Below are 14,883 nucleotides of genomic sequence, written 5' to 3'. Positions count from 1 at the left end.
CGACGGGCGGCGCGGGACACAAAGGGCGCGCGGGCGGCCGGTGCGGGACGACGGCGCCGCCCGGCCAGACCCGACGGCCCCGCCGCTCCGCGCGGCCCAGGAAAAGTTTGCGGCTGGTCCGCGGGGCGACCCGGCCCCCGGGGGCTCCGGGGCGCGTCGTCGCGGGGCCGCGGTGAGTTGGCTTCGGGCCGCCGGGGCGGAGAGGGGGAGGCGGGCAGAGGCTGGGGGAGGGCCGGGGGCCGCGGCCGTGGGGGCGCGGGGAGGGGGCCGGGGCGCGGCGCGCGGGCGGGGCGGGCGGGGCGCGAGGGCGCTCCCTGACCCGGGGCCCGCCGGCTCGACCCGCGGCCGGCCGCCTGCGTCCCCATGTCCTCCCCGGGGCTGCAGCTGCGCGACCATCGCGGCACCCTCCCCCACCCCCACCCCAACCCCCACCCCCACCCCCCAGATTCCGAGGCGAACTCGGGTCGCGGTTCTGCATGGGCCTCAGTGCGAGCCGGACAGCGAAGCGCCGGGCCGAGACCTTGACGTGCGCCCGGAACCGCCCCCCCCTACCCCACCACCCCGTTCTGTCCTGGAGAAGGAACTTGTCCGCCTCATGTTTTCAAACATCTATATGTGAAGGTCTCTCTCCGGGTGCTGGGGGGAAATTCATTTCCCATCTCTTCTTTTTTAAAACGCCTCAGGACTGGCCAGTTTTGCGGCAGCCCTCGAAGTTATATAGGGCCAGGCTAGGGACGGAGCCAAGCTCAAGGTGAAGTGGCAGGTGCCCCATCAGCCCCTTCACGCCCTCCGGACTATGTTTAGGAGGAAAACAGAGCTTTGGTTACCCCTGGGAGACAGTAAACAGGACGGCTGTTTGGTGTTTTTCCGAATTGCTGCTGCTTTCTACGGAAAACTTTCGGGTGAAGGCTGTGGGGGAGGGAATTCTAGTTTCCGACAAAGAAGTGAAAGAAATTGTCACTTCCAACCAAAGTAAATCTTAAACTAATGTAAATCTTCCCTGCAGGAGTGGTAACACACAACGCAAGTGTATCTTGATCTAATTTTAATGAAGGGTTGAAAATAGCTGCTGTGTTTAGTTATTACCGAGGCCAAAACGGCTCACTTACATAATCTTCTTTGTTGGGATATCTTAGTGACATGTATAATTTTGATAAATGATTAATGTTAAAGGTTTGGCCTTTAAATGGTATTGAAATAATGTCTTGACAGGTTGTGTCGCAATACAGTGCAGTGTGAACTTTTGGTTATCTTGATAACCTGCTTTTTTTCCGTACAAAGTGAAATGAAACATTTTCCCTAACCAGAATTGTCTCTACTATGAAATGTGGAGTCAGTACTGAATCAGGAGAAATTATCTTGTTCTCTCAATGATAAATTCCCCAGGTTTTCTCACTATTCATGCAGTGCCTTCTAGAGGCCAGGTGCTCCACTCAGCATTTTTTCCTGCTCAAGAAGTTTATAATAACAAAAGTTGATTTTTTGAAAATGTGAATGCATAAATACCAATACTCAACAAACATTTGCTGAATAAAATACCAGGTACTCAGATAAAAATAATAACTTGCCCATCCTTAAGGAGAATTGTTACCGTGCTTTAGGGGAAAGAAAGAAGATATCATAAAGACCTGACAGAAAAACTGAGCTTAATTCCAGTTTGTAGCCTGGAAGTGTATAGCTTAAAATAAAGATACAGATTTGGAAAGAGACTGAGAACAATGATAGGGTTTCTAGGAGAAAGATAGTAATATTGATTTAACATAATACATTTTATGACCTCACTTTCTTTGAAGAACACAACCTGTGAAGAGGTGTGTTTCTTAATCAGTAGCTGTTTGCATTGTGATTGAATGTCTAGTTCAATGTCCTAATCATATCCTTAATATTTTACTTGAGTGCTGTCTGGGAATGAGCAAAAGTATAGCTTTTGAAATCACTTAAATGTTCAGTGAGAATGTCATCTCCAGTCTTACACCAGATAGAAAGTACTATCAGGAGCATCTTGCTGAAAGGGTCTTCACTCCAGACAGATGTTGGGTGGGCGGGTATGTGTGTGCGTGTGTTTGTGTGTATGTGGTTGCTGAAAGGGTCTTCAGATGTAGGGGGTGTGTGTGTGTGTGTGTGCGTCAGGAGCATCTTTCTGAAAGGGTCTTCACTCCAGACAGATGTAGGGTGTGGGTGTGTGTGTGTTTGCTGAAAGGTTCTTCACTCCAGACAGATGTAGGGTGTGTGTGTGTGTGTGTGTCTGCTGAAAGGTTCTTCACTCCAGACAGATGTAGGGTGTGGGTGTGTGTGGGTGTGTGTGTGTTTGCTGAAAGGTTCTTCACTCCAGACAGATGTAGGGTGTGTGTGTGTGTTTGCTGAAAGGGTCTTCACTCCAGACAGATGTAGGGTGGATGTGTGTGTGTGTGTGTGTGTCAGGAGCATCTTGCTTAAAGGGTCTTCACTCCAGACAGATGTAGGGGTGTGTGTGTGTGTGTGTGTGTGTGTGTGTGTGTGTTTGCTGAAAGGTTCTTCACTCCAGACATGTGTGTGTGTGTGTGTGTGTGTCAGGAGCATCTTGCTGAAAGGGTCTTAACTCCAGACAGATGTAGGTCTGTGTGTGTGTGTGTGTGTGTATTAGTGACATCAGAAAAATAAGTCCCTAACATTTGTGAGTGTGGAAACTTCTGGAAAGCTAGTGGCCTTATTTAACAGTAACCACTCCACCCAGAGCCTGGCATTGCTATGAGAACAAGCTGTCTTTACAGAATGTCTGTTCACCTGAGAGTAGGTTTGCTGGTTGGGCAGCCCTGTAAGGGGTCAGGACTGTGTATCAGAAATTGAGATCCTTAGACCCCCGTATCAGAATCTCCTATAGTTCTTCCAAAACTTCAGACTCCTGGGCGCCTTCCAACACGGGAAGAGTCAGACTATCTGTGAGCAGACTCTGGAACCTGTATTCTTCCCAGAAAGAGTTTATCACACTAAATCTTGAGAATTAATGTTAGTGTTTTCTTGCCAGTGTTTAATGGCAACTGTTGCTTTCCAGGACACTGGAAAAGCCTCCCATATGCCCACTGCTCTCATCACTTCTCCTCTAGCCCCAGATAGATTGGCTTCGCCTCTTAGTGGGGCCATGTGGCCAAGGAGCCCTCCATGAACCACTCCTGCAGCAGAATTAAGGTTGTCTCAAGGCACAAGGCCCAAGAGACCCCTCCTACTATGGGACCACCCCCACCCCCAGCCTGTGTGTGATCTGCCAGAGTGCCAGCTGCCTCCTCTTCAACTGTCCAAATGAGGTTTCAGGCAAATAATTGGAAAAGGACCCCAAGGGACAAGAGACCTGGAGATGAGAGCAGGAATGCTGGGTGGAAAGCCGTGTGACACAGTGCCACGCTCACATTGTCTGGAGGCTGACAGTGAGCAGGCAGGTGTGTGTGGTGAACTTCAAAACTTTCATCTACAAACCATATGTTAGTCACTCAGTCATGTCTGAGCTTTTGTGACCCACCAGGCTCCTCAGTCCTTGGAATTCTCCAGGCCAGAATACTGGAGTGGGTAGCCCATCCCTTCTCCAGGGGATTTACCCGACCCAGGGATTGAACCTGCATTGCAGGCAGATTCTTTACCATTGGAGCCACCAGGGAAGCCCACAAACTGTATATTAGCTCTTATAACTTCTGTATACATAAAATCCTTAACACATAATGAGGATTTTCTTGGTTTTTTAAGAAAACGGGAAGAGTTTAGGAGGAAGATTCAAAGCCTCAGCTGAAGAGTCAGCCACACCTGATTGAAGTCCTGACTTTGTCATTTACTACGTAGGTGACCCTGTAAGCTTTGGTTTCCATACTTAAAAATGAGGATAGTGGTTCCTGCCACCTGGGAGTTGTTTAGGGAATTATGTAAGGTACCAATTACTGGCGGCTAATAACTGGCACTCAGTATATACTCCATATATGTAGCATTTACTTTGGTAACTTTTCATAATTCCTTTCTAAGCCTGGGGAGTTGCTGTGGAAGAGGGACAGAGAGGAAGGTCACCTGCCGAGTGGTAACAGTGGAGCCGAGGGCCAGGGGCCAAAGGGTCTGCCCGCACGGCTCCCGCTGACAGCCCACTGTGACAGCCGCCCCTCCTCCCTTCCTGTGCCACCTCATTTGGCTCTTCATATACTTCTTATATCCAGTGAGAAGACCAGGGATGATGTGGTCTGCCTCAGAGCTGTAGCCATGGACTTGGATCTAATGTCAGTGATCCTCAGCCTCCAGAGACCTATGAATGGTGGCCATCTCCTCCCTCCTTGGGTTCTAGCTTTTGGAATCATTGAAGGAAGATGTTTCTATCTCTGACCTCATACGAATAGACCCAGAATTTGACTGCAAGTTTGCCTTTGCAGAGAGAGGTATGCTGTCAACACACGGGGCCATGATTAGAGAGGCTGTTGCCTGCTGACGTCTGAAAGCATCTTTACCTTCTAGAGCTTTTAGACTTCCCAGAGTGCTCTTTTCTCGCATCAGCTCACTAGTTCCTTACAACAGCCCTGTAATACTAAGAATATTACTAGACACCTACGAGGCACTTGGGATCTTTCTCTCTCCCCATCTCCACTCTTTCTGGCAAACCTATCGCGAGGTCTTTGTCTCAGTTTTCTAAAGTAGAAATCCTTTTCTCCCTCTCTGTCTGTCCCACCTCCCCCTGTTCTAAAGCCAGGGTCCCCATCCGTGCATGGAGAGGTGCTTAACTCACTCAGCAGGGGCCTTAGCTCACCCTGCTTCCCTCCTCAGTGAGGCCTCCCCGCCAACCATCCACATTCTACTCATCTTCAATTTCCAGCTTTGTCTTGGAAGCTTCCCAGATCATTAACATCTTAAAGATTCCATCTCCCTCTGAATTCCGACGGTAGCCACTGCTATTTGGTTACTTATAACCTGCTGTTAAAGTCCTAACGGAGAACCAGTCTATGATAGATTTGATTCAGACAAGAAAGTGCTGAACTAAGTAACACTGGGCTTGCCGTCTGGTAGGGGGCCATAGGGGCTAGGTACTGAGTTCCTGGGTGGCAGTGTCCTGAATGGGCACTGGTCATGTTCTGTCCCACAGATGCTAAAGTGGGTAGTTTTTGAATACCAGGTGCCTTTGGGGATAAGTTTTTTAACCATAAGTATTCAGGGAAGGTTGGTGGGGGGATGAATTTGCAGAATGGTGTATTAGGGCAATAAAGGATCAGCTCCGTGAATGGCTTTGTTAGGTAGGTAGAATAGGGAAAAGGAGTCTAAAATGGTGGTGGCCAAAAGACAAGGAAGGGAAAAGCCCGTGAAAATAGAACAAAGGGGTGGGGGTGGGGGAGGAGAAGTATATAAAAAGAGGAGCCAAAGCTAGCTCGCGCGCTCTCTCCCCCCCCCCCCCACCCCCTGAGCGTCACTCTTCTCTTCGCGTCTTTGGACCGACGTGCCCTCACACCTCGAAGATGGATTTTCCTGCTATCTTCTAAATAAAATAGAGCTGTAACACTGATTTGTCTAAGAGCTACAACATGGTCCATTCGAGACCGGAGAGCTATAACACCGTCTGTCCAAGACCCAAGAGCTGTGACACGCTGACGGGGCTTTAATGTCCGTGACTCCAAATTTTTGTTGTGACAAGACAAAGAACCGAGGAACATACACACATGTGACAACTTCCTCTGATAGAATAAATAGGATCAGCTATTGGATATACTTTAGTCTTAACATTTATGATTTACTTTGCGTTTCATCCTTATTGGTTAGTGACATGTAAATATGTGTGCAAGTACATACATTTCATGCACATTACCCTTAAGAAGGGTACCCTTAAGTCTTGAGGTACTATTATACACTGACCAGCCTTAAGAAGAATATCTCTTTAAAGTGTGTTGACATTTAATTGACCTTTGAAAGTTCATTCTGTTAATCATACTCAAAGTGCTAAAGCTATGGTTGACTGCTCTGGTGTTTTTACATTCAGCCGTGCTTAGCGTATAAATTCTTCAGCATAATTGTTACTTATTTAGCAGGGTTTCCTTTCTTCCCTGAAAAGGTGAGTTGTGTTTTATTTTTGTGTTGTTTTTTTGTTTTTAATTTTGCCTCAGGCTTGAGGGTGTCAGAGGTTTGAATTGAAATGTTTTCCTGCCATTAGTTGTATGGGGTGTGACTTCTTAAGATAGGAGTAATGGAAATTTCTTGTTTAATGGAGGAAGACTTTCCTTCTGGCAGAAATTAGAACTCTTCAAGGTATAATGCTAAAATTTAGAGAAACTTGAAACTTCAACAGTACATGTTTTTAACGGAATAAACTTGGAAAATCTTTCAAGTCCATTTCTGTAGATTAAAACTATCAGTGCTAATACTTTTTATTAAACAAGGATTCAAAGGATTTATTTTTAAAGCAAATTAATTATATTCCTTGAATTACTCTGAGCAGTACTGTGTTTTGTTATAAATGATGTATTTTTAAAAAAAATATCAAATATATTTCTTTCTTAAAGCTTAATGTTTTATTACTTTCATCCAGAGAACATCAAATGAAATATCATTTCTGAGTGTTAAATTTGTTAACTATGGAAATTTTTTTAATAATTAGTTGCCTTTCAGGTCTCTAAATAAGTATTTCTGATGTTTGTGGAAAAGTAGCAGTACTTTTTTTGCTAAATATTGATAGAAAAATTAAAACATGAAATTTCCAATTTGGGGGTACCTTTAAGACTCCAGACATTTTAAAAAATATTTTTGTCTTAAAAGCAATTTTTAAATAGGGAAGGTCAAGTTAAAACCAGAGCTTTTATATTCATGTGGTAATTTTATACTTCTGAGGTATGTAGCTCCATATTTGGAATACATTGTTTCCTGTTTATACTAGGTTTTGGAGTCATTATATTTATTTAGTCACACATTACAAGGACAAGAGATAGTCTCACTCCATGAAGCTGACCTTATTTTCTCATCGTTGTCTCCCTTTTGTCCATATTGCCCTGTATATTTTCTCTGCCTTTTCTGTCCTGTTTTACAACCTATAACTGTCCTTTCATCTCATTATAGCCTCACCCCAAAAGAAAAATTCCTTTTCCTTTACATGTTCAACTTCAAACTCTTACCATTTTTTAGAAGATACAATGAAGCTTCTTAAATAATAGTAATAATAGTATCTATGTAATATTAATACAAAGTTTCCCTGGTGGCTCAGAAGGTAAAGCATCTGCCTGCAATGCAGAAGACCTGGGTTCAATCCCTGGGTCGGGAAGATCCCCTGGAGGAGAGCATGGCAACCCACTCCAGTATTCTTGCCTGGAAAACCCCATGGACAGGGGAGCCTAATGGGCTACCGTCCATGGGGTCACAAAGAGCCAGCTGTGGAAAAGTGCAAATGACTGTGGCACTGAGTGGTCAGAGTCAGTGTGCCCCAGACTGTGTGTGAACTCGCACACTTCCATTCTGCAGTCCTCACTGTGGAAGTGTCTCAGGACGGGCCAGAGCGGTTTAACACGGAACACAAAGGTACAGCCTGGTTACTTGGGCCGTCCCCCTGGCAGTCCTCCTGGACTGGTGACCCAGAGTGACAGAATCAATATCTTTGCTCTCCTTTTCTGTTTGAAGTCTATGTTGCCATCATTAAGCACTTTCTGTCCTTTGAATCTGGATATATGTGTTCACAGGTCATTTATTTTCATTTTATGTAGCAAATTCTTACCTTGTATTTTCCCGTGCCAAACCCTTTTCTAAGCACTTTACAAGTCTTAGTTTATTTAGTCCTCTTACCCCTGTAGCTGTTATATCCAGTTACAGTTACTATCCTTTCACAATTGAATAAGCACAGATTTTATTTTAGGGTAGGGCATTGGGTTGAGGGCAGCTAGCAAGTGTAAATGGAGTGGATAACTGAGCAGTGCTGAGAATCAGCAAATAGATGTACAAGTCTGGGGAAAACTTTACGTGGAAAGGGTCAGGGACTCAGCTGGGCCCGGTTGCAAAGTCCAACATGACTTCCTCCCTCGATTGTCAGCCGTGGGAGTAGAAGCAAGGGCCAGACCAGAGAGAGAAGCCTCTCCAGGCCTGGAAACGGTGGTCCTGTCTGAAGACCCCAGCTGCAGGCCTCAGCCACTGGTCAGCCAGAGAGAGAGCAGGGTCCCTTGGGAGCCCGCTGTGCCTCACTCCTTCCGTTTCTGGGACTCTAGCTTCTTTCCCCTAGAGGGCTCAGCCTCTTTCTCAGCCAGAAGTTCAGGTGGTACAAAAATGAGTGGACACATTCTGCCCTGTGTTAACCCCAGCCCACTTCATTCTCGCTCTTTGCCCTACTGTGTGTATTACTTTGACAGTATTTTCAGCTAGGGCTGTGTGTGTGTGTGTGTGTGTGTGTCGTGTGAAGTTCAGAGATGGATGGTGAGCAGGGAGACTGAAGAATAAAGCTGTCTCTTCTCTCGGAACTGGGGAACAGCTGACACTGGGGGATACAGAGAAAGGAGACAAACAGGGACAAGAGGAGATGCACCAAAGGGAAAAAAGGCGGGGGAATGAAGAAAAAGCATTACTGATTTGTTTCACACCCACATTCGCTCCCCACCTTCACCGAAACAGTTTCAGTCCCTTCTGTCTGACCTGAAGTTTGCCGGGGAGTTAAGCATGGTGGGAGTGGAAAATTTCTCCCTTTCACATTTTGAGACTTGGGTGTGCTGCTTTGAGATGCCACTGGTATCTAAGTAATATTTGTTTATACTGGATATTTTTCTCTGTAGCCTTTGTGGATGGGGCTTAGAATACAAACAGTCCTGTTAGCAGAACTGCAGGTACTCAATTGCTGTGTTTATTTTACTAGTTAAAAAACTGCTGGAGCCTTAAGAGTTCTGAACATATTTTTTAAAATACCAGAGGCAAATTTAAGAATTGCTTTAGAAAGAAAAAGGTAAGAAAAGTTAGAACTTTCAGGCTCTGGAATGCCAACCAATGCAGTAGGTTTTTTAAAAGTTCATGTTTTCAAAGACTGACTCAGATTCATTAATTATTTTTTCAAAGTGGCTTTAAAGTGCTCTTCTTGTGTATAACTCCTCTTAATAGTTTAGGTATTTGTTCCATAGGATGTAAAGCTAAGGTTACTTCTTTTGGAGAATTTAGGATCTTTTTGGATGCTACTTAAATCATCTCTAATGACTTTACTTGGTCAGATCACAGGTCTGAAAGTATTTCCTTAAGGATTTCTAATTATATTGGGGTACAATCATTGAAATTGTGACACTTCTAAAAAATCCAGTTTGTGGTTAATTTTACCCTTAAACTTTCTGATAATTCATTTTATGTCCCACTGAAGTCTCTCTTTATCCTGTTCCTTGTAGAAAGGTACCCTATTCAGTAGCATTTATGAAAAAATCCAGTTTAAATAAAAAATGTGGACCTAATCTAAGTGATATAACTTTCGATTTGAAGACATTATTTTTAAATAGTTATTCAGTTTTCAGGTAGAGGGTACTGGTCTTAACAGATTTATTAATAATTAGATCCCTCTCAATAAAACAAAGGAAAAAAAAATTTTTTATCATTGCATGGCAGTAACAAATTCTTGAAGTAGCATTTCAAGAATCACAGAATACCCTTAGGAAGTAGAAAGAGGGGAAGGGAAGTTTTTTCTCATATGTTCTGTTTTCATTTATCCATTTTCTCTCCACTTGTTCATCCTTTCCTGTAATCATAGAAATTTTAATTTTTCTCCACTGTCCATCAAATGTTCTCCATTTGTGTGTCCCAGATCACTGCCACACCAAATTGCCTTAGGATTAGAAACCCAAGTCTCTGGAAGGTGATGGAAACCATCCCATACTTTCTCAGACTCTCTCCCTGGAAGCAGGAGGAGCACAACAGTGGTTGGTGATTTGTCACTGTTGCTCCTGTGGCTGTTTGGTTGACCTCAGCATTTTTACCTCCATTCTTAATACTTATATCCACAAATGGAATCAGGGCCATTCACAGTGTATTTCATCATCTGCTGTCCCTTGTGGTTCAAATTTAGCACAAACCTGCTGTGAGCACATGTTAATTAGGTGAATAGGATGAAATTTTAACAGCTTTTTAATAACTATTCTTCTTTGAGTTCAAGTATGTTTTTTAAAATAATTTTATTTATTTATTCATTCTTATTTTTGGCTGTGCTGAGTCTTCACTGCGGGGCTTGTCTTTAGTTGTGTGTGTGGGGGGTGGTTCTCACTGCAGTGGCTTCTCTTGTGGCAGGGCATGGGCTCTAGGGTACATGGGCTTCAGCAGTTGCGGCCCCCGGGCTCCAGAGTACAGGCTGAACAGTTGGGGCACACGGGCGCGGTTGCTCGGTGTCATGTGAGATCTTCCCCGACCAGGGAGTGAACCCATGTCTCCTGCATTGGCAGGCGATTCTTTACCACCAAGCCATCAGGGAAGCCCCTCAAGTATGGTTTTTATCTTACAAGTTTACAGTTATTTTGTTAAAAATCTGGAAAATCTTTCCATGAGCAACTCAGCCTCTGTTAGATCAAAACAGTGTAAGTCAAACATTAACTTGCAGTAAAAGTCTGATGAAAGTGTCTTTGATTTTGAGATGCAGTGAGCTATGTTAGGTGAAGTTGCCCATTCTCCACATGAAATGCTCTGGTGTTGGGCCCCGAATAGACAAATTTTGTCACGTATGCCACTGGTATAAAGTATATGAGCCTCTCTTTTTCTGTGACTTATAGCCCAGTTACCATGCCAGGCAGTATTGGAGAAAATTAAGACAACAGACAGTTTCATAAGTCATCGGAGATAATTAAGACGATAGAAAGTTTCATAAGTCACTGCTAACTGCTGTGTCTATCAGAGTCGTCTCAGCCATTCTGTAGTTTGCTACTTTAAAGTGTGGGTGTGGGACGTGATGGTAAATGAAGGCAGGGTTAATGGTGATCCTTTGTACAAAGAAAAATCACACTGGTTAAGGGAAGTCGGCTTCCATGATTGGTGTATGTTTATTTTTTAAAAATCCTTCTGACCCTGCCCCACTCCAGTTCCCATCCCACCTCATAAATTCAAGCAATGAAGGAATTAGAGTCATAGGATTTTATGGCTAGAAGAACTTTAGGATCTGATTTACCCTCTCGTTACAGTTGAGAAAAACGATATCCAGTGAGGTCAAATGAGATCATGTAATGAGTTTAAAGGCCCAAATGATACTAGTAGTTTATTCCCATTAGTAACCACTGTTCTGATGAATCTGCCCTAACATGTCCACAAGGAGAAGGTGAAAAGGAAAATAAGTAGCCTGTGGATGGTCCTGTCTCACACAGCTCTCAGTCACTTCTCTGAAGAGCTCTGTGAGGTGGAGATCAGCTGTGATCGGTTTCTATCCACAGAGAAAACAGGCTCAACGAAGGGCAGGGGCCTGTGCAGGGTGGTCATCCCCCAAAGGGGCCCGGGACCCCATCTCCCCACCTTGACAGAAGCACCAGCTGGTCTCGAGCCAGCTCCCCAAGACCCCGGATGGAGGGTCACATCTTCATGTGCAGGCTCTGGCTGTCAACTTGGACCAGTTATTAGCTGTTGTCTTATTTCATCATTTTTAAAGGGGGGGAAAGGCACTTTTTAAAAAGCTGGGAGCTCATAAACCTTTCTAAAGAAAGATGCTGAATAACTCTGAACGAGATGTGTTCTGAGACTCTGCTAACCAACATTTCAGACGTTCAGCCAGAATATATGGATACCCTTCCATGTGTCAGACACCTGTGGACTGCTCCAGCAGCCACAGCCATGACTAAGATAGAATCACCACCTTCCGGAAGGAGGCTTGCACAATCTTCTGTCCCTTCAAATGTTTCTCCAGATTGAAAACTGGTTCTGAGAAATGTCTAGTGCTGTCTGCATTATTCTTGAGATGAAAGAGATACTAATTCCTCTGTCTGAAACGAGTCAGCGTTTTCAAAATAATTGTATTAGAAGTACTCCATTAAAGAAAACTTGTAAACTTCAGAAAAGTAGAAGGGAAAAAAATAATATATGTGTATTCTGAATTTTTAACATGATAATGTGTATACCATACATGCAGTTTTATCTTGGCTTTTCCTTTACTTGTCAGACATGTTAAGCAGATGCTCTCCATCGTTGCAGAGCTTTGTAAATATGTTTTAACGATTGCATAATCTAGTAGATTTGATTTACAAACACAAAACCAGGATTGGTTGGAATTCTGAACTCTGCCATATGACTATAACAGTAAAATGCATCTTAAACTCAACTGATGTCCCTTTAGAAATAGACCTGTGTTTCAACAGGAATGGGGCATACTCTTCCTTGGAAATCCGAGGGACAGGAGCCCCTGAAAGGGAGGTGCTGGGCCAGCTGGTGGCCTGCGGGCTGCAGCCTGGAAAACGCTGACTGTGGTGGGGATGGGCACTGGAGGGGTGGGATGGAAAGCCCCTGATTCGCCTGGATTCGGGATGCCCTGGCTGTCTGGAATCCCCCTCCCTAGTGAGGACACAGCCCACGCAGAAGAGCGGAGGTCAGGGCAGGTTGCAGGACAGAGGAAGAACCACCCAGAGTGCCCTGATAAGCCTGGAGAGCCTCTGTCTGGAGGACCCTGGCCTGAACTGGAAATCAGGACCATTTTAAAGGCGTGATTGACCACACCACATTTTTTAAATTTATTTTTAGTTGGAGGATAATTGCTTTGTAACGCTGTGTTGGTTTCTGCCATGCATCAGCATGAATCAGCCACAGGTGTACACACACGCTTCCCTCCTGAGCCCCTCCCACCCCCTCCCACCCCTCTAGGTTGTCACCGAGCCCCAGGCTGAGCCTCTGTGCTATACAGGGGCTCCCCATTGGCCATCTGTTTTACACATGGTAATGCATATATCTCAGTGTTACTCTCTCAATCTGTCCCACCCTCTCTCTCCTTCCCCCCTCGGTATCCATAAGTCTGTTCTATATTTTGAGTCTCCATTCCTGCCCTGCAGAGAGGTTCATCAATACCATTTTTCTAGATTCTATATATATGCATTAATATACAATATTTATTTTTCTCTTTCTGACTTCACTCTAGTGAAAGTGAAAGTCACTCAGTCATGTCTGACTCTTTGCGACCCTGTGGACTATGCAATCCATGGAATTCTCCAGGCCAAAATACTGGAGTGGGTAGCCTTTCCCTTCTCCAGGGGATCTTTACAACCCAGGGATCGAACCCACGTCTCCCACATTGCAAATGGATTCTTTCCCAACTGAGCCACAAGGGAAGCCCAAGAATACTGGAGTGGGTAGTCTATCCCTTCTCCAGCAGATCTTTCTGACCCAGGAATCAAACTGGGGTCTCCTGCATCACAGGTGGATTCTTTACCAACTGAGCTATCAAGGAAGCCCACACTCTGTGTGAAGCTCTTGGTTCATCCACCTCACAGAACTGACTCAAATTTATTCCTTTTTGTGGCTGAGTAATATTCCATTGTATATATGAAGCACAACTACTTTATCAATTTACCTGTCAGTGGACATCCAGGTTGCTTCCATGTCCTGACTATTGTAAATAGTGCTGCAGTGAAAAATGGGGTATATGTGTCTTATTCAGTTATGGTTTTCTCAAGGTATATGCCCTTTAGTGGGATTGCTGGGACATATTTTAGTTTTATTGCTAAGTTTTTAAGGTATCTCCATACTGTTCTCCATGGTGGCTGTATCAATTTCCATTCCCACCAACAGTGTTTCTCCATACCTTCTTCTACATTTATTGTTTATAAATTTTTTGATGATGGCCGTTCTGACCAGCGTGAGGTGATACCTCTTTGTAGTGTTGATTTGCATTTCTTCAATAATAATCAATAGTGAGCATTTTTTCATATTTATTAGCCATCTGGATGTCTTCTTTGAAGAAATGTCTGTTTAGGTCTTCTGCCCATTTTTTGATGGTATTGTTTGTTTTTCTCATGGCAACACAACATTTTCAATCAACTATCCTTCAATAAAAATAAAAAAGAAATCTTTTGAAAAAAGCACAGCATTGTAAATCAACTATATGTCAGTAAAAAATAATTTTTTTAGAAGGAAACCAAAATCTGAAAAATAAATGTTCTCCTTATTACTGGAACCATAGATTCTAGGCCCTCTTAACTGACAGAAAAAAAAATGTATATGAGTGTGTGTGTGCGTGTGTATGTGTGTATACCAACTCATCCATGTACGTATTATCTACCTAATAATATGTGTATATCTCCACCTGTATTAATGTTAAACTAAACATGGATTCATAAAAATAATTAATAGAGAGTTTAGCAAATGAATATATATATATATGATGAATGAATTGGTGACTAAATGAGTTGTTTTCTCACAAAGGATCTGGATATTTGTTTCTGGTCTCAAAAGTTGGCTTCACTTACGAATTTTTTACACCCACTTTACAATGAGAACACAATTTTTATTGAATAATTATTAACTAGCTCATATTTATTCAAACTCACACCTTCCTGAACTCCACGAATGATTTCAGAAGAGCTTACAATAAGCAAGACTTGAGAATGGGAGAGTGAGCGATAGCCGTGACTCCAGCTGTCCAAGCTTGGCATCACCACATGTGTAATGATGGTAAGAGCAAATGCTTCATCATACCAGGGCACACATAAAACACGATTGTGCATAGGCATTGCTCAGAACCCAGCAACGGTTGTGTCAAAGGCTATAGACTTGAGTACACACAGTTTGCCTACCTTAATTCTTAGAGAATGTCAGTTGAACATACATTTCATTAATTTCTGGAGTAGAAGAGATTTTACTCTTTATAACTCTAGGGTCTGTACTATCCCAGACAATGCTTTTCTTCCTAGAATTTGAGTTTCTTGATTTTCCATGTGTGCACAGTCCATGGGAAATTGTTTCCAGTAAATTCCTACAGCCTTCAGCCATTTTCAAGAT

General features: G+C 43.7%; 1 long non-coding RNA gene across 1 annotated transcript; it reads left to right on the top strand.

Moving 5' to 3' along the window:
* Positions 1 to 466: 466 nt before the first annotated feature.
* LOC129560750 (uncharacterized) lies at positions 467 to 12,729 on the top strand. The gene is made up of 2 exons (XR_008686861.2): positions 467 to 2,200; positions 2,319 to 12,729. It is a non-coding gene; the product is annotated as an uncharacterized LOC129560750 (long non-coding RNA).
* Positions 12,730 to 14,883: the final 2,154 nt, after the last annotated feature.

This window comes from Moschus berezovskii, chromosome 10, assembly GCF_049115385.1.
Source record: "Moschus berezovskii isolate FMDL1 chromosome 10, NW_MosBer_1.0, whole genome shotgun sequence".
Taxonomy (NCBI): domain Eukaryota; kingdom Metazoa; phylum Chordata; class Mammalia; order Artiodactyla; family Moschidae; genus Moschus; species Moschus berezovskii.
Note: the sequence above shows the minus strand (reverse complement) of the source record. Positions and strands in the feature narration are given on the sequence as shown.